Source organism: Ascaphus truei, unplaced genomic scaffold (genome assembly GCF_040206685.1).
Source record: "Ascaphus truei isolate aAscTru1 unplaced genomic scaffold, aAscTru1.hap1 HAP1_SCAFFOLD_1301, whole genome shotgun sequence".
Classification (NCBI taxonomy): domain Eukaryota; kingdom Metazoa; phylum Chordata; class Amphibia; order Anura; family Ascaphidae; genus Ascaphus; species Ascaphus truei.
Genome location: NW_027454177.1, coordinates 42,345 through 62,734, shown reverse-complemented (window position 1 = coordinate 62,734; position 20,390 = coordinate 42,345). Strand labels below are relative to the sequence as shown.

The window sequence follows — 20,390 nt, the reverse complement described above, 5'->3', positions numbered from 1 at the left end:
CGGGAGAACAAGCTGATGGCTGCCTGGTCGGGACCGTACCCGGTTATCCGAAAGGTGAATGAGTGCAACTATGTTGTACAGGTAGCGCCTGAGAGGCACAAGACATATCACATTAATATGTTAAAGGAATACAGAGCACCGAGTATGGGAGCAGTAATGGCCATTTGTAGCCCACTGCTGGAGGATCCGGCGAGCAATGCTCTGCCTGATCTCCTAGGGGAGGCAAAGCAAGGAAACACTGTTGAGCAGGTAGAGATCGGGGCACAGTTGAGTGCTAGGCAGAAGGGAGAAGCCAGGGACATGCTAGCTCAGTATAGCGCCCTCTTCACTGACATGCCAGGGACCACACATCTCACCAAACACCCAGTACACACAGGGGACCTGCAGCCTCTGCATAAGCACGCTTATAGAGTGTCAGCAGAGGTCAAGACAAGTATGGAGAGAGAGATTGAGGAGATGCTGACCCTAGGGGTAATTACTCCGTCCCAGAGCCCTTGGGCAAGTCCAGTAGTCCTAGTGCCTAAGAAGGACAAAACCACCCAGTTTTGTGTGGACTACCGGTTGCTCAACGCTGGGACGGTGTCAGATGCTTACCCCATGCCCCGCATGGATGAGTTACTAGATGAACTCGCGGGGGCAAAGTATCTGACCACCATGGATCTGAGCAAAGGCTACTGGCAGATTCCCCTGACCCTGGAGGCTAGGGAGAAGTCAGCATTCTTCACTCCAAGTGGCCTCTATGAGTTTTTGGTGATGCCATTTGGGATGAAGAATGCCCCGGCTACCTTCCAACGCCTGGTCAATAGGTTACTGGAAGGGATGCAGAGCTATGCCAGGGCTTACTTAGATGACATTGCTGTCTTTAGTAATTCCTGGGAATCCCACATAGGACATGTAGCTGCGGTGCTGGATAGAATCAGGGAGGCTGGGCTTACCTTAAAACCCACTAAGTGTATGGTAGGTATGGCAGAAGTCCTGTACTTAGGGCACAGGGTGGGTGGAGGGCATTTCAAGCCAGAGCCAGCCAAGGTAGAAGCCATAGTTCAGTGGCCTGTTCCAAAAACCAAGAAACAGGTCATGGCCTTTTTGGGCACCGCAGGGTACTACAGGAAATTTGTCCCACAGTACAGCGCCGTGGCCAAACCCCTGACTGATCTGACTAAGAAGCAACTGCCTGTGCTTATTACCTGGTCTCCTGCTGTGAAACTGCTTTCCAGGCACTGAAAGCTGCGCTTGCTGAGGCCCCCATCCTGGCTGCCCCAGATTATACCAAGCATTTTCTTATTCAGACTGATGCCTCAGACTTTGGTGTGGGGGCTGTGTTGAGCCAGGTGGGGGACGACGGCAAAGAGCACCCTGTGGTGTATCTCAGTCGCAAACTGCTCCCCAGGGAGGTGGCATATGCCACCATTGAAAAGGAGTGCTTGGCCATTGTGTGGGCACTCAAAAAGCTCCAGCCCTATGTCTATGGGAGGGCTTTCACGGTCATTACCGACCACAATCCCCTGAGCTGGCTACAGAGGGTATCAGGGGAAAATGCCAAACTGCTGAGATGGAGCTTGGCTTTGCAAGAATTTGAATTCACCATTCAGCACAAAAAGGGTAGTGAAAACAGCAATGCTGATGGACTTTCACGCCAGGACTATCCCTCTGAGACTGAATTCATTAATGGTGCCAGCAGTGCCCCACTCCCCGTCAGGGCCAGTGGGCCACAGGACACGCATTAAGAAGGGGAGGTGTAGAGGGAGAGAGGGGGTGGCCCGGTATTAAAGGGGTTGCACCCCATTTGGCCACCCCTGACCGCACCAGGGAGACAAGGGGTTAACTGGGCTGAGGTCCAGAAATGTGATGTAACCCTTGTTATGACATGTAAATGTATTTTCCCCTGTTCCATTGTAATGTCTGGTTACTCAGTGTTTGCATCACACACACACTAGAATCCATCCGGGAGCACAAGGGTTAATAATTCTTTAATGATTATAGCTCTTTGTGTAAGTTTCCCGCCTTTTCGGGCACCATTTTGCAGGTCCCCATTGGCCGCCATTAGGGCTCAATGCATTTCAATAGGAATTTGTGCTGTTTTCGTCCTGTTTCCTGTAGTGACCAGCAGGTGGCGTCCGAGAGGGAGAGCGGCGGTTTCCCATTGAAAGTCAATGGGCTCATTGACTTCAATGGAGATGCCTCGAGGTAACCTAGTTGGCTGCCGTCCAGACCGCAAACCGCAAAGCGGATACAATGTCCTTCAAAAGAGCTAAAATCACTGGGTCAAGTTCAACGTCAATTAGCGGGGAAATAAACTGTTTTAGGGCACCTAGGGATAAAATTCTTTTTGCCCCTAGTTCCTAAGCGTCCCCCCACTCGACCACCACCGGGTCCCCGAATCCTGGACCCCCGATAAGGGTCGTACCAGATAGAGCGGGTCGCGCCATAGGCTTTGCCGGCGGCGGCAGAAACGGCTCAGAAAAATGACTAAGTGAGAAATGCTGAATTTTAGGAATCCATATCTCCGGTTCCGGAGGGTTCAGCAGATCAGGGTTTGGGGTATCTGTAGCCACTGCTCCGGCATCGCTGCAGAACCATCCTTGACCCGCTTGGACCAACCCGACGGAGTATGGACCCCCTTGAAGTTCGGGACTTTTCCCATAAACTTCAATGGCAGAAAACCCCCATTGACTTCAATGGCGGCGATTTACCATTGAAAGTCTATGGCGGAGCTGCCCGTTGTTTTCAATGGGGATTTAGTGAAAAGCTGAGATTTCTTTTTCAATGGAGATTTTTGTATTAAAATGATTTAATGTGCATTGGTGTAACTCCGGTTTCTTAGGTCGTAGCAAGTCGCTTTTTGGACCATATGGTGTCCCAGTTCTGGCAATGCGAACTGGGAAGTTTGGACCTGCTAAACCTAACGGAACCGGATATTTTAATACGTTTATGTTTTATGCTTAATAGTGTATCTTAAGGTATGGACAAAGACCCAGAAGAGATTCTTTTGGGCCATAAGGTAGCAGATGGCCCTGGGGACGCCGCTATGTCTAGGATTTAAGTGCTGTTCAAAGAGTTTTATCACCCTCACTGTTTATCCGAAGCCCAAACCAGGGCAGGTCTTAAGTGTTCCAGTTAACACCTTTCAACAAAGGTTTTCCTGCCAGAACTCCAAATGGTAGACTGTCTGGCATTCCTGACGTAAATGTGGGGCTTCAGAAATGAGACCCCCAGAGTTCTACTGCGCATGTGCCAACTAGCAGGGGGGCATGGGTCAGAATGCTTTCCCACGTTAGTGAGTGGCTGGAGGTAATTGTAAACCAATCCCCTGTGCTTAAGGTTAAGAATAGAAGGAGAATGGTTTATAAACTGCTGTCCACCCATATATCCTTTGTCTTCGTTTGCTGATATGGTTACCTGATATCACCTGAATGATTTCCTCACTGCTGAAAGAAATGCTACATCATACTTCTCATTCCCCAACCCTTAAGTAAGTGTACTTCTTGTTCGTTACTGTATTATCTGTTGTGTTCACCTATATTCTAAGGAATAAATACAATTTATTATATCTTAAGCCTCGTTCAGTTCAAACCCAATTATTTTTGTGTAATATTAATAAGCCTGTGGAAGCTATCGTCACAAGGAGGTATTATAGTGTGTATTGTGGGGAGAATTAGTGTGTGTGTTGTTTGGGAGTGATATTCGGGAGGATTGTGTGTGCAGAAGGAAGAATGAGTGAGGGGGGAGTAAGGGAGCAGGATTGAATGAGAGGGGGTCATTGAGTGATAGCGGGGAGGGGAGGGAAGAGTGAGGAGAGTGGGTGTAGGAGGGAGCAGTGCAAGAGACCGTCGGGGGCAGAATACATGGTGAGAAGGGAGGCTGCCTAGAAGCATAAAAATCTACTTCACCAGTGTTCTGTACTCTCTTCAATACTCTGTGTTACAGATCTCTCTGGCAAGAAATGGGGTCCAATGGCAAAGACTGCTCTAAATAAGATAGTATAAATGAACACAGAGAGAAATTCCAAAGAGTAACCCAAGAAAATACAAGTGAAATCTAATCGTAAGGTAATTAGTCCCATTAAGTGAAATACATAAAGGAATAGTCCATAAAAAAGCACAAAGGAAAAAAATAGGAGTACTTTATTGTGATGTTACATTTCAGAGAATATAAAATTATAGGAAAACAATTCCACTTTGTTCAGAAAACCAGAAAGTCTTGGTCCCAGGTGGACTGAATTTTTATTGCAAATAAGTTCCTTAATACACAAGTAAAGAATATAGTTACTTATTCTATTCTCTACTGTAAGACGTGCCACATTGCCCAATATTTGGGTACAGTGCCCAGATTGTGACCATGCACTACAGAGGTGAGATTCCCCCAACTCCAATTTGCTACACACTCCAAGAGAGATTATTGTGATCAGAGGTGGAATGAGAGGGGTGAGAAGGGTCGCTGCCCAGGGAGTAGCCTGACAGGGGGTACAGAAATCTCTTTTGGTGCATATATTGCGGAGCTGCATTGATTGACTTGTCAATCAGCTCTGCTGCCTATCCCATTGACATCATGATCCGGCACTGTGATCAGCTGCAGCGCTGACCCAGGTGTGTTAGTGCAGCACTTTACAGGGAGGGAACAGAGGTTGTGGATGACAGATGCTGGGGATAGGCCATGAGTACGGGCCAGAGTAAGGTGGAGACTTTCTGTACTCTGCATACAGGACACTGCATGCATGTCTGTGTGTGTGTGTGTGTGTGTGTGTGTGTGTGTGTATTCCAAGTGTCAGTGTGCATAAGTAAGTGTGCTCTGTAAGTATGCCTGTGTGGCAGGTATAGGGGGGTGGTTCAGCTGGAGGAACTTATCCAGGCACAAAAGCACATAGATGCCCCAGATTATACCACCCCAAATGCTGATAATATCCTGCTGCACTTTACAGAAGATGATGCAGATGTCAGTGGGTGGTGGGTTCATTAAATCCATCCATCATATCATAGCCACACTGTGCATATGATGTACTGAATCAATCACAGGAAGACATCTCCATGGTAGGGGTAGAAGTTAACAGAATATGTCCAGCACTGTGGTGTGTAGCCCATAAATAATAATTGTGCACATTACAGAACATACTTGCAACTGCAAGATCATTTTGCTGCTTGTAGTGTTTGCTCTTGTCCTGTGCAGTGTTGTCGTAGATCCGTCTCTTCAGTGTTCACTGCAATAAAAGTAAGACATTGCATTAATATTACAGAAGTTTGGGAGCTGAAATCCCACTATGCTGCAGACATTTTCCCTTTGCATAAGATTCTTGTGATTATATCTCAATGATGATCAATAACAACTACATCATAACACAGCCGCTCAATACAAAATATGTATTTGCTATCAATGGTCATGGAGGCCAAACGTCACACAATGTACAGATATACTGCTGCGGCCGAGTTTATTCGAGCATTTGCCCGTTCTTCGCCGCAGCAGTAACCTGGCGCGCGCCGGAGGGTGCCGGGCGCACGTCGAAGCAGATGAGGAGCGCCCTCCGATCGGGGCTTTCTCCCTTCCGCTGCCGGGTCCGTCGGGTCCCCCGGAACCCCCTGCCGCTGTCCCCCACATCGCGGGACACCAGTGCTCCCTCGGGGAGCCCTGGACGCGCGTGCAGGGGGCGCAGGCACCCGATGACGCGTGACCGTGCATCGGTGATGCGCGGCACGCTGAGGGAGTGCGGCTAGCACGCCGGGGCATCCCCCGGCTTGCGGTGCTAGCCGTGCTTCAATAAAACGTGTCGGTAGTGTAGCAAGGATTATTTCTTCCTCTGGTGCATTATGATGGGATGTGTTGTAAGATTCTGCATTATTAGCATCACTGAATCTTTTGGAAACTGAGTAATATTCTATGTTTTAATGCAATATTATGGATGATCAGCCGGTAAAATAAAGCTTACTGTATCTGTAGCCATGCTCTACCCATGATGTGCTGAATCAATGACTGCAGAGTGATTCAGAGTGGTAAACATGACTGGAACTCATCTCTGAATAGAGGACAGAACAGCAGTGCAGAGTAGGAGGTGAATGTATCTCAAATGGAAGACTTAGTAGCTGTGTGGGGAGTAGACAGTACAGACTGATCAAATAAATAGTTAAAGGAGTATCTTCAACATTACTTGGCTTTGTTATCAACATTGAAGTTTCTCTTGTTTTTTCTGTTCTTTAAATCACTACTACTGATGCCATGTGTAACCTGTACTGAGAGATATACTCTACTGGCCTAGATGAAACCATATGATGCAAACAGGATTCATCCCACTCCAGATTCATATGATTGCACCACTTCAACCTTTAATAAAACACATAGAACTACAGCAGTGCGCTACTGCACATGTTCTTGTTATGAATGGTAGTAGATGTGGTCCTTGGGTCAATACTTCATACAGCAGCCACACTCTACTCATGATGTATTGAATCAACAAAAACCTGCATGGTACAGATCACAGGAAGGGTAGAGTAGAGGGGAATATGTCCAATGCGAAACCCTTAGCAGCTGGATTGTGTGGAGTCAACAAAACGACAAATACTAAATGAGAAATATACACATTGCTTATCTGTCTCTGTGTAGTCATTTTCCTCCTCTTCAACTGTCTTTCAAAATTTCTCTTCTGACAGAAAAGAAACACATGGCTTCAATATTCACTGTTCTTCCCTCCTGAAATAAAAGTTAAGCATTGCATGGTTATGATCATACATACAATGAACCTTGCGCCAAACCATGTGATCCAAAGTAAATCCACCTCCCTCCCATAGCTGTGTTCCTTCTAGAGCTTCTACCACACAAGTCATTAATGTTCGTGACACTGTACTGCAGTCACAGTCTGCACACAAAGTACTGAATCAATTACATCACACTGAAAAGGCAGTCTACATGATGCAATAGTTAACCATAATAACTCTGTCATGCAAATGACAGGAAAACCTATATGTATATCATTAGGGGAGAGGGGAAAAATAATTAAAAAATAAGTGCGACAAATAAAAACAGATTATAGGAAAGTAAATCCTTGCCCTGGGAACTTTACAATCTAATAGAAATGTTAGAAGACTTAAAGAGAGGCAGCAGTTGGGGGAAGAAGTGCAGTAGATGACAATGCTTGTCCTTAATGGTGGGTACAATTAGTAGAAAGCACATCTTGGGAACAATAGTTGTTAGCAGTGACTGTGGGTGTGGGACAGTAGCCACGAGTCAAAGTTTTTTAAATGCTTGATTTAAGTCGTGAATTTTAAGATTGGTCTTACATGTGGGTGGAAGAGGTTATGTTGGCATATACTGAGTGTGAGGAAGTTTCACATGTACGGTGCAGTGATGGAAAATGGTTTCAGGCAAGTGAGAGAACAGTAGAGGTGAAAGAAGTTTACAGGAGACAGTTATGGTTATAGTGCAAGAGACAAGCAAGGGCATAACGAGAGATCAAAGATGATATGCAAGAAGGAGCAGATTAATGGAGAGCCTTAACAAAAAGGTAAGGAGGAGAACTTTGTAGGTGATACAAAAACTTGATGGGATGCCAGGACAGGGATTTAAGGAGATGAGCAGAGACTGTTGTGGGAGAAAGTGAGATAATTCAAGCAGCAGAGTTTTGCATAGGAGAAAGTTGTGAAGCATGGAGGCCTGTTAGTAGTATGTTAAAATAACCTATAGGATAACAGTATACATTGGAGTTTTAGCAGTAGGTTGAGAGGGGAAAGGGAAGATCTTGGCAATATTACAGAGAAAGAGGCAACACATTTTACCCATAGCCGTGCATGTGAATGGAGATGGAATTGAAGAGCCAAATGTTACTCCTATGCAACATGTTTGATGACAAGATAGATGGTAGTACTGTTTACTGTGATGGAGAAAGGGGATAATATGAGCCCAGTGTTAGACATTAAGTTTAAGGCAGTGGAGTGCCATCCATGAGCATATAGCCAGGAGACAACCCAAGAGTAGGGACTGGATTGCAGGAGTGAGAACAGGGGTGGATAGATTTGTGTGTGTATCATCCGCATAGAGATTATATCTAAGGCCAAAAGCATTGATGAAGTCACCAAATGATAGTATGTAGAGAGAAAGAGAGATCTCAGAACAGAGCCCTGATGTATACCCACAGACAGATCAATAGAAGACGAAGACATGTTAGCAACAGAGATGGAGAATGTGTGACAGGAAAGTTATGATGAAAACCAGGATAGAACTTTGTTACTGATACCAAGAGAGAGTTTAGAATATGAAGGAGGAGAGTGATTGAGAGCATCAAACGCAGCCGATAGATCAAGTAGGATTAGTAGGGAAAAACCTTGGGAATTAGCTTTAAGCACAGTCTGTAGAACGTGCTGTACGAAAGGCAGGTTGTAAAGGATCCAGGAGGGCATGTGATTTAAGAATGTTGACACTAGCAATTAGAAGGCAAACAGCATGAGGGATACAGAGCGGTAGTTAGTAAGGCACATAGGGTGTAGTTTGTTTCTGACAAAAGGGTGACCGCTACAGGCTTAAAGTAAGAGGGCAAAAATCCAGAGAATAGGGAGAAATTGAAGATGTGGGTGAGAGTGGGGACTAAGAGATGCAGTAAGGTGTGAGGGGATACGATCTAGAGGGCATGTGGTAGAGGGAGAATAGAAGATGATTAGCTTCCAGCTCTGTAAGAGAAGAAAAGGAGTCAAGTGCAGAAGGAGATTTGGGTAGAAGGAGAGAAGGGGGAAGGGACAGAAGGAATCTCCTTTTGGGTGGCATCCACCTTGCCTCTGAAGTAGTCAAATGCTTGAGGAGAAGTGAAGGAAGGATGGCAAGTGGGAGGAGAAGGTCAGTGGAGGGAGTCAAATACAGAGAAAAAAAACAGCGTAAATTAAATTTGAGTGTTGATGAGTGTGGAAAAAAGTAGTGTATTTAGCCCTAGAGAGCAGCTTTATACAGGACAGGAGACATTTTTACTGTAGAAAAATCAAACAAAGTGTGAGATTTCCTCCGTAGGTATTAAGAACAGCGAGTGGAAGTGTGTTTGGGAATTTAGCCAAGGGTGTGGGTTAGAGGGATGAGTGTGTCAGAGCCTATAGGGGGCATATAGATAGGAGGATAGCATTGTAAGAGTTAATAAGATTGTTAGTTTAAGCAGAAAGAAAGAGAGAGAAGAGAGAAGAGAGGTTAGAGTAGATGTCAGAGGAGAGTTTAATTAAGCAGAGGCAAATCAGTGGGACAGGTAAGATGCGGTGAGGGGAATGACTGATTGTGACTGATGAGAGCAGAAGAGGTTATGTACAACTAGAGCCTTGTTAGTAAGAGTGGACATTCCAGAGGGCACAGGAGAAGGGAAGAGAAAAGTAAGGAAAGGAATGTGGATTACATTAGATAGGTTAACACTCTTAGTAGGGAGGCCTGATGTGTATATGAGCCGGTCCAAGATTATAAGAGATATCCCCCAACATCAGCGAGCATAGAAGGAGACACAGAGATAGGTGTAGAGAGAGACAGAGATAGGGATATGTAGAGAGAGAAGGGCGTCAAGAGAATGAGACAGATAGGCGTAGAGAGAGGAGACATAGAGAAAGGGGGCTTTGAGAGGGGGGCGTAGAGAATGAGGGAAGGTGGAAGAGAATAGGATGTGCAGGAGTGCATTTCATTGAGCAGTGCAGAAATAGCTGCAATAGAGGTCTGTACAAATGGTGCTTTGTGTAGACACATGCAAAGGTAGGGGAAGGAAAGTGTATAGAACATGTGGATAAAAGCAGGAGTGTGGAAGTTAGAGAAATTAGAAAAGTTTTACAGAGGAGTGAGGAAACAGTAAACAGAAAGAACAAGAGAGAGGTTACATTGGGATGACGTGCTGTGGTAGAGAGAAATGCTAGGAGAGAGCCTCCAGATATTAGAGGACATGAATTGAGAGAGCAAATGTATAAATCAAAACCGGAGGGGGAGGTATAGCACGAAAGCTTGCACAGCAGTTGATGAAGATTATAGTCTTAAAGTTGCGTGTACCTGTCAGGGCACTCAAGAAGGTCAATGCTCACAAGTGCAGAGTTCATGAAGAAATGCTGAATCCAGTTCCCCTCCAATTTAATTTTAATATAACTTTTTCATTCTTCATTACTGCAAAAAGCAAACAAAACAAAACCACATTGCATTACTATTTTCAAAATGGATTGAATGACATATTCAACAGTAACTGTGTGATGCCAATATTGCCTTCTCACTCGTAGGCCAGTACGGTCAGGTACCCAGTACTGATAAAACAATAAGTGCCCGTACTAAGTACCAATATGAATTATAAGGAAATGTAAAATCTCCAGGTCTCTCTCCATCTCTGCAACAGATATATGGATAAGCCCATATTAAGGCATCACGTGACCGGAGCCGTCACTGACTGGGTATACGCAAAGATGCAGGGAGATGCAAAGAAAGGGAGGGAGAGAGACAGGGAGAAGATGGGAAACGGAGGGAGGCACGGATGGCAGGCCTCTCTCTTTCACTGGTGCATGCAAGGAGCTGGTCCCAACATCCACAAAGTGTGTGTGTATTATTGGTTGTGTTTTATGGCGGTAGGAGGATAGTGTGTATATTGTGTGTGTGTGGGAGTATTATATTGTGTGTAGGGTATTATAGTGTGTATATTATGTTGAGGTGCAGAGGAGAGTGTTAGATTGGGTATCTTGTGTTAGGGGGTATTGTGTATATTGTGTTTAAGACTATAATATTATTGGGGAGATTATTATTGAGGAGGTATTAAAGTGTGTATTGTGGGGAGTATTAGTGTATGTATTATTTGTGGGTGACAGATGCTGTGGGTAGGCCAAGAGTACGGGCCAGACTAAGGTGGAGACTTTCTGTACTCTGCATACAGGACTCTACATGTACTGCAGAGGTGAAATTCCCCCAACTCCAATTTGCTACACTCTCCAAGAGAGAATATTGTGATCAGAGGTGGAAGATGAGCAGGGTCACTGCCCAGGGAGTAGCCTGTCAGGGGGCATGGAAATCTCTTTTGGTGCGTATGTTGCCACGTGGCATTGATTGACCGGTCAATTAGCACTGCTTCCTATCACAGTGACATGATCCGGTGCTGTGATCGGTTGCAGCGCTGACCAAGGTGTGTTAGTGCAGCAATTTACAGGGAGGGAACAGAGGTTGTGGGTGACAGATGCTGGGGGTAGGCCAAGAGTACGGGCCAGAGCAAGGTGGAGATATTCTGTACTCTGCATGCCCATCCTGCATGCCCAGGACTCTGCATGCATGCCAGTGGCTGTGGGGTGTGTGTGTGTAGGTATGCCAAGTGTCAGTGTGCATAAGTAAGTGTGCTGTGTGTGTAAGTAAGTTTGCCTGTGTGCAGGAGGTGTAGGGGGGTGGGGGGCGGGGGGCGGTTCAGCTGGAGGACTTTACCCAGCACAAAAGCACATAGATGCCTCTGATTATATCACCCCAAATGCTGATAATATCCTGCTGTAGATGCACTTTACAGAAGATGATACAGATGTCATCAGTGTTTGGTGGGTTCATTAAATCAATCCATCATATAATAGCCACACTGTGCATATGATGTACTGAATCAGTAACACCAATCACAGGAAGACATCTCCATGGTAGGGGTAGTGTTGAAGTTAACAAAATATGTCCAGCACTGTGGTGTGGAGCCCATACATAATAATTGTGCACATTACCAGAACAACATATTGTCAACTGCATGATCATTTTGCTGCTTGTAGTGTATACTCTTGTCCTGTGCAGTGTTGTAGTAGATCCGTCTCTTCGGTGTTCACTGCAATAAAAGTAAGACATTGCATTAATATTACAGAAGTTTGGGGGCTGAAATCCCACTATGCTAATGACAGTTTCCCTTTGCATAAGATTCTTGTGATTATATCTCAATGATGATCAATAACAACTACATCATAACACAGCTGCTCTATACAGAATATGTATTTGCCATCAATGGTCATGGAGGCAATATGTCACACAATGTACATATATAGCAAGGATTATTTCTTCCTCTGGTGTATTATGATGGGAGGGTGAGATTCTGCATTATCAGCATCAGTAAATCTGTAGGAAACTGAGTGATATTCTATTTTTTAATGCAATATTAGGGTAAAATAAAGCTTGCTGTATCTATAGCCATGCTCTACCCATGATGTGCTGAATCAATGACTGCAGAGCGATTTAGAGTGGTAAACATGACTTGAACTCATCTCTGAATAGAGGGTAGCACAGTAGTGCAGAGTAGAAGGTGAATGTATCTCAAATGGAAACCCTTAGCAGCTGTGTGGGGAGTAGACAGTACAGACTGACCAAGTAAATAGTAAAAAGTAGTAACTTCAACATTACTTGGTTTTGTTCTCCACTCCTGTTTTTCTGTTCTTTAAATCACTAATACTGATGCCATATGTAACCTGTACTGAGAGTTATATACTCTACTGGCCTAGATCAAATTAAATGATGCAAACAGGATCCCTCCCACTCAAGATTCATATGATTGCACCACCTCAACCTTTCATAGCAATAACATAGAACTGCAGCAGTGCGCTACTGCACATGTTCTTGTTATGAATGGTAGTAGATGTGGTCCTTGGGTCAGTACTTCATACTGTAGCCACACTCTATTCATGATGTATTGAATCAACAAAAATCTGCATGGTACAGATCACAGGAAGGGGTGGAGTAGAGGTGAATATGTCCAATGCGAAACCCTTAGCAGCCGGATTTTTTGGAGTCAATAAAACGACAAATACTAAATGAGAAATATACACATTGCTTATCTGTCTCTGTGTAGTCATTTTCCTCCTCTTCAACTGTCCTTCAATTTTCTATTTTGCAAGAAAATGAACGCATGGCTTCAATATTCACTTCTGTTCTGCAGTCTTTCCTCTTGAAATAAAAAAGTTAAGCATTGCATTATTATTATTATAATTATTATTGACGATACATACAATGAACCTTGCTCCAAACCATGTGATACAAAGCAAATCCACCTCCCTCCCACAGCTGTGCTCCTTCTAGAGCTTCTACCACACAAGTTATTCATGTCAGTGAAACTGTACTGCAGTCCCGGTCTGCACACAATCTACTGAATCAATGACATCACACTGTGTCACACAATGTCATGCTAACGACAGGAAACAATCTTTGTATATATCTTTGTATATATAATAATAATAATAATAATAATAATAAAAAAAATAAGACAGGACAGACACTCCTACATTGCAATCAATAGAAAATAACTGGGACAGGCACTTCAAGGATGCATACGGTCCCGGATAAACTGTAGCTACCTATACACGTGTGCCTTGTCTCTAGACTCTGCAAATATCTCTATTTATATACCACCCATTGTGTACTCAGCGCTTTACAAGAGAGACCAAAAAGTACAGGAAATTATTATACAATAAGTTCAACAAACAAAAACAGACAATAGGAAAGTAAATCCCTGTCCTGGGTAGTTTACAATCTAAGAGAAATGTAAGGAGACTTACAGAGAGACAACAGGTGGGGGAACAAGTGCAGTAGATGACAATGCTTGTCCTTAATGGTGGGTACTTGTAGTATAAAGCACTTCTTGGGAACAATAGTTAGTGACTGAATGAGTGACAGTAGCAACGAGTAAAAGCTATTGAAATGCTTCATTTAAGTTGTGAATTTTAAGGTTGATCTTAAATGTGGGTGGAAGAGGGTATGTTGGCATATACTGAGTGTGTGTGAGTTTCACAGGTAAATTGATGGGAAAGGGTTTCAGGCAAGAGAGCGAGTGCGCAGTAGAGGTGTAAGAAGTATAATGGAGACAGTTATTAGTAGAGCTTAGGAGACGAGGAAGGGCATAACGAGACCAAAGATGATATGTAGGAAGGAGCAGATGAATAGAGAATAGTGTTGGACTGGGTCCTCAACTATAAAAAAATGGGTAACGGGTACCCGGCCAAAATGAAAGGTTCTACCCGGTCGGGTACACGGTTTGGCACTTACCTTCCGGGTGGCGGTGACATCTAGGATCAGCAGCAGTCCTGTGACGGTGGCAGCATCTGTGGTGTCTTCAGCCGGCGGGGGAGCTGCAGGCTCACAGACACAGCTTACCTGCTTCGGTGCTGTGGAAGTGATTCCTGCAGCTCCCCCCGCCAGGTGAAGACACCTCTGATGCTGCCAACATCAGAGGACTGCTGCTGCTGATCCTAGATGTCTTAGGAAAGGTAAGTATAAAAGATTATTTCCAGCTGCCCTGACATTACCCGACGCCGGGTATTACCCGGCCAAGTCCACTTCTCAGTGGCCGGTTTCGAGTAATGTCCGGGTAGCTGGAAATGTGTTGGGTAACGCCGGGTACTCGGTACACCACTAATAGAGAACCTTAACAAAAAGGTAAGGAGGAGAACTTTGTAGGTGATCTGAAACTTGATGGGAAGCAAGGAGAGGGATTTAAGGAGGAGGAGGAGATGAGCAGATACTGTTGTGGGAGAAAGGGAAATTATTCAAGCAGCAGAGTTTTGGATAGATTGCAAATGAGAAAGTTGTGAAGCAGGGAGCCCTGTTAGCAGTATGTTAACCCATACGATAAGGGCATGCATTGGCGTTTTAGCAGTAGATTGACAGAGAAAAGGGCAAATCTTGGAAATATTACAGAGAAAGAATCGACAAACTTTAGCCAGTGTCGTGAATGAAGATGGAAAGGGAAGAGTCAAATGTTACTCCTAGGCAATGTGCTTTCATGACAGGATGATGGTAGTACTGTTTACTGCGATGGAGAAAGGTGATATTAGGCCAGATTTAGGGGGAAATATGAGGAGCTCAGTTTTAGACATTAGGTTTAAGGCAGAAGAGTGTCATCCATGGAGGATATAGCCAGGAGGCGACCCGAAACTAGGAACTAAATTGCAGGAGTGACGGTAGGGTGGATAGGTGTGTGTATCATCTGCATAGAGATGATATCAAGGGCCAAAATAGTTGATAAGGTCAACTAGTGATAGTATGTAGTGAGAGAGGTCCCAGAACAGAGTCCTGAGGTATACCAACAGACAAAACAACAGGAGACAAAGACACGTTAGCAACAGAGATGGAGAATGTGTGATGGAGAAGTATGATGAAAACCAGGATATAAGTTTGCTGCGGATACGAAGAAAGAGTTTAGAATATGAATGAGAAGAGTGATTGACAGTATCAAAAGCAGAAGAGAGATCAAGCAGGATTAGTAAGTAAAATGGACCTTGGGAATTTTCTTTATGTACATAATTGGTTACATTGGGAAAGGCAGATTGTGAAGGGCCCAGAGGAGCATGTGATTTAAGAATGTTGATCAAACGGGAGATCACAAGACGTTCTAGCAATTAGGAGGCAAATGGTAGGACGGATACAGGGCGATAGTTAGAAATTCACACAAGGTCAAGGTTATTTTTGAGAATAGGGGTGACCACTGCATGCTTAAAAGGAAGAGTTGAAAGAGCCAAAGGATATGGAGGAATTGAAGATGTGGGTGAGAGTGAGAATATAGGATTGAGAGGGCATGTGGTAGAGGGAGAAGAGAAGATCAGGTTCCAGCTTTGTGACAGGAGAAAAGGAGTCAAGAGTGCAATGAGATCTAGATAGAAAAAGAGAGAGGGGGAAGGGAGAGAACGAATCTACTTGTGGATGGCATCCACCTTGCCTCAAGTGAGCAAAGGCTTGAGGAGAAATAAAGGATGGATGTTAAGTGGGAGGAGAAAGTCAGTGGTGGGACTCAAATACATAGAAGACAGTGTGAATGTCTAACCCTAACCCTAACCCTAACCCTAACCCTAATCACATCCTTAGAGGGATGAGTGTGTCAGAGCCTAGAAGGGGCATATAGATGATGGAGGAGGAGGGAGGAGGAGATGATAGCATTGTAAGAGTTAACAAGATAGTTAGTTTAAGCAGAAAGTGAGGAGAGGTTAGAGATAAGGGTAGATGTCAGAGGAGAGAGTTCAATTAAGCTGAGGTATCGAGTAGGACAGGGGTGAGGGGAATGAGAAGTGGTGGACATTCCAGAGGGCACGTGAGAAGGGAAGAGTAAAGTGAGACAAGGAATGTGGATTACATTAGATGGGTTAATACGCTTAGCAGGGAGGTGGAGAGAGAGGCAAGAGGCAGAGGGTGGTGTAGGGGTAGAGGAAGAGATGTTGCATGTACCTTGTCAGAACATTAAAGAACGTCAATTCACACTGGTGCAGAGTTGATGATGAAATGCTGAATCCAGTTCACGTCCAATTCAATTTTAACAGAACTTTTTCATTCTTCATTACTGCAAAAAAAAAAGTAAAAAACAATGCATTACTATTTTCAAAATGGATTGAATTCCCCCACCAATGACTATGTGTTACCAATATATCCCTCTCAGTCCCACTGCAGCACATACTGTACCAGTGTGAAAGTAAGAAGGTACACAGTACCGGTAAAACAATACGTGCCGGTACTATGCACCATATGAATTATAAGGGGATGTAAATCTCCCAGTCTCTCTCCATATCCGCAACAGAGCGGGCTCCGGTCAGTGGCATGGATGCCCATATATGGGTATGCTCATATTTGGGCATCCCATGTCACTGACCGGAGCCGGCTCTGAGTATAGGGATATATGCGGAGACGCAGAGGTGCAAGGAAATGGGAGGAGGCACGGTGAGAAACAGGGAGAGACCACAGGAAGATAGAGGGCAACAACTTCCACAAGGTACTTGTATGGGTATAATTGTTTGTATTTTGTGCAGAGGGGGTAATTTCAGATAAAATACAATTCTCCACCCTCTACGAAACAATTCCACTTTGTTCAGTAAGCCAGAAAGTCTTGGTCCCATGTGGACTGAATTTAATGCAAATAAGGTCCTTAATACACAAGTAAAGAATAAAGTTACTTATTCTCTACTGTAAGAAGTGCCACATTGCCCACTATTTGGGTCCTGTGCCCAGATTGTGACCATGCATGGCAGAGGTGAGATTCCCCCAACTCCAATTTGCTACACTCTCCAAGAGAGATAATTGTGATCAGAGGTGGAACTAGGGGAGGGTGTGAGCAGGGTCACTGCCCAGGGAGTAACCTGACTGGGGGCACGGAAATCTCATTTAGTGCATATGTTGCGGCACTGCATTGATTGACCGGTCAATCTGCACTGCTGCCTGTCACAGTGACATCCTGATCGGGCACTGTGATCAGCTATAGCACTGACCCAGGTGAGATAGTTCAGCACTTTACAAGGAGGGAACAGATGTTGTGGGTGACAGATGCTGGAGGTAGGCCAAGACTGTTGGCCAGAGTAACGTGGAGACTTACTGCACTCTGCATGCCCATCCTCTCCCTGACATCAGGGGAAGGAAGTGGCCCTGGGGTGTGTGTAGGTATGCCAGATGTCAGTGTATGCATAAGTAAGTATGCCTGTGTAGTGGGAGGTGTAGGGGCGTTAAGCTGGAGGACTTAAAACAGGCACAAAAGCACATAGATACCTCTGATTATACCGCACCAAATGCTGATAATATCATGCTGTAGCTGCACTTTACAGAAGATGATGCAGATGTCATCATTGGTTGGTGGGTTCATTAAATCAATCCATCATATCATAACCACACTGTGCATATGATGTACTGAATCAGTAACACCAGGAAGACATCTCCATGTTAGGAGTAGAGTTGAAGTTAACAGAATATGTCCAGCACTGTGGTGTGTAGCCCATAAATAATAATTGTGCACATTACCAGAACAACATACTGTCAACTGCAAGATCATTTTGCTGCTTGTAGCGTATGCTCATCCTGTACAGTGTTGTAGTAGATCCGTCTCTTCAGTGTTCACTGCAACAAAAGTAAGACATTGCATTAATATTACAGACGTTTGGGGGCTGAAATCTCACTTCGCTGCGGACAATTTCCCTTTGCATAAGATTCTTGTGATTATGTCAATGATGATCAATAACTGCATCATAACACAGCCGCTCTATACAGAAGATGTACTTGCTCTCAATGGTCATGGAGGTAATACGTCACACAATGTACAGATATAGCAAGGATTATTTCTCCCACTGGTGCATTATGGCATTATGATGGGAAATGTTGTGAGATTCTGCATTATCAGCATCACTGAATCTTTTGGAAATTAAGTGATATTCTATGTTTTAATGCAATATTATGGATGATCAGCCGGTAAAATAATAATAGCTTGCTGTATCTGTAGCCATGCTCTACCCATGATGTGCTGAACCAATGACTGCAGAGAGATTCAGAGTGGTAAACATGACTGGAACGCATCTCTGAATAATGGGCAGCAAAGCAGTGCAGAATAGGAGGTGAAAGTATTTAAAATGGAAGATCCTTAGCAGCTGTGTGGGGAGTAGACAGTACAGACTGACCAAGTAAATGGTAAAAGGAGTAACTTCAACATTACTTGGCTTTGTTCTCCACATTGAAGCTTTCCTCCTCTTTAAATCACTAATACTGATGCCATGTGTAACCTGTACTGAAAGTTATATAATCTACTGGCCTAGATGAAACCATATGATGCAAACAGGATCCATCCCACTCCAGATTCATAGAATTGAACCACCTCAACCTTTCATAACAATCACATAGAACTGCAGCTGTGCGCTACTGCACATGTTCTTGTTATGAATGGTAGTAGATGTGGTCCTTGGGTCTTTACTTCATACTGTAGCCACCCTCTACTCATGATGTATTGAATCAATGAAAACTTGCATGGTTCAGATCACAGGAAGGGGTAGAGTAGAGATGAAAATATTCAATGTGAAACCCGTAGCAGCCGGATTGTGTGGAGTCAATAAAACGACAAATACTAAATGGTAAATGAGAAATATACACATTGCTTATCTGTCTCTGTGTAGTAATTTTCCTTCTCTTCAACTGTCCTTCAAATTTTCTCTTTTGCAAGAAAAGGAACACATGGCTTCAATATTCACTTCTGTTCTGCAGTCATCCCTCCTGAAATAAAAGTTAAGCATTGCATTGTTATTATGTTACTACATACAATAAACCTTGCTCCAAACCATTTGATGCAAAGCAAATCCACCTCCCACCCACAGCTGTGCTCCTTCTAGAGCATGCATGTCAAACTCCAGTCCTCGAGGGTCCCAAACAGGCCAGGTTTTCAGTAGGGATATCCTGAAAACCTGGCCTGTTTGCTGCCCTCGAGGACTGGAGTTTGACATCCTTGTTCTTGAGCTTCTACCACGCAAGTCATCCATGTGAGTGACACTGTACTGCAGTCCTGGTCTGCACACAATCTACTGAATCAATGACATCACACTGTAAAGGCAATCTACAAGATGTATTAGTTGTCCACACTTCCGAAATGTTACTTTTATGTCCAAATCACTTATTCCCATGACCTGATATTTGTATTTGTTATTTATAGGATTGTCACAAAGAGTTGATGAGGTCACCAAATGATAGTATGTAGAGAGAAAGAGAGATCTCAGAACAGAGCCCTGATGTATACCCACAGACAGATCAATAGAAGACGAAGACATGTTAGCAACAGAGATGGAGAATGTGTGACAGGAAAGTTATGATGAAAACCAGGATAGAACTGTGTTACGGATACCAAGAGAGAGTTTAGAATATGAAGGAGGAGAGTGATTGAGAGCATCAAACGCAGCAGATAGATCAAGTAGGATTAGTAGGGAAAAGTGACCTTGGGAATTTGCTTTAAGCACAGTCTGTAGAACGAGCTGTACGAAAGGCAGGTTGTAAAGGATCCAGGAGGGAATGTGATTTAAGAATGTTGACATTCTAGCAATTAGGAGACAAACAGCAGGAGGGATACAGGGCGGTAGTTAGTAAGGCACATAGGGTGTAGGTTGTTTCTGAGAAAAGGGTGACCACTACAGGCTTAAAGTAAGAGGGTAAAGAGCCAGAGAATAGGGAGGAATTGAAGATGTGGGTGAGAGTGGGGACTAAGAGATGCAGTAAGGTGTGAGGGGATACGATCTAGAGGGCATGTGGTAGAGGGAGAAGAGAAGATGATTAGCTTCCAGCTCTGTAAGAGAAGAAAAGGAGTCAAATGCAGAAGGAGAATTAGGTAGAAGGAGAGAAGGGGGAAGGGACAGAAGGAATCTCCTTGTGGGTGGCATCCACCTTGCCTCTGAAGTAGTCAAATGCTTGAGGAGAAGTGAAGGAAGGATGGCAAGTGTGAGGAGAAGGTTAGTGGAGGGAGTCAAATACAGGGAAAAAAAGACAGCGTAAATTAAATTTGAGTGTTGATGAATGTGAAAAAAAAGTAGTGTGGTTTGGCCCCAGAGAGCAGCTTTATACAGGACTGGAGACATTTTTACTGTAGAAAAATCAAATATCAATTGTGTGATTTCCTTCATAGGCATTAAGAACAGCGAGTGGAAGTGTGATGAACATGTTTGGGAATTTAGCCAAGGGTGTGGGCTAGAGGGACAAGTGTGTCA

General features: G+C 44.1%; 1 long non-coding RNA gene across 9 annotated transcripts in view; it reads right to left on the bottom strand.

Annotated features, from left to right (window-relative positions):
- Positions 1-5,054: 5,054 nt before the first annotated feature.
- LOC142475647 (uncharacterized) overlaps positions 5,055-20,390 on the bottom strand; it is a 57,632-nt gene continuing 42,296 nt past the window's right edge. For 5 of the 9 annotated variants that reach the window (XR_012791060.1, XR_012791064.1, XR_012791065.1 and 2 more), the window contains 8 exons: positions 18,796-18,915; positions 17,680-17,775; positions 16,126-16,237; positions 12,739-12,858; positions 11,655-11,752; positions 9,979-10,089; positions 6,566-6,675; positions 5,060-5,194 (listed from right to left, as the gene is read on the bottom strand). This is a non-coding gene — a long non-coding RNA (uncharacterized LOC142475647). Of the gene's footprint in view, positions 5,195-6,056; positions 6,072-6,563; positions 6,676-9,978; positions 10,090-11,654; positions 11,753-12,738; positions 12,859-16,125; positions 16,238-17,679; positions 17,776-18,795; positions 18,916-20,390 lie in introns of those variants that run through there. The other 4 variants (XR_012791063.1, XR_012791062.1, XR_012791061.1 and 1 more) reach the window with 4 other exon arrangements.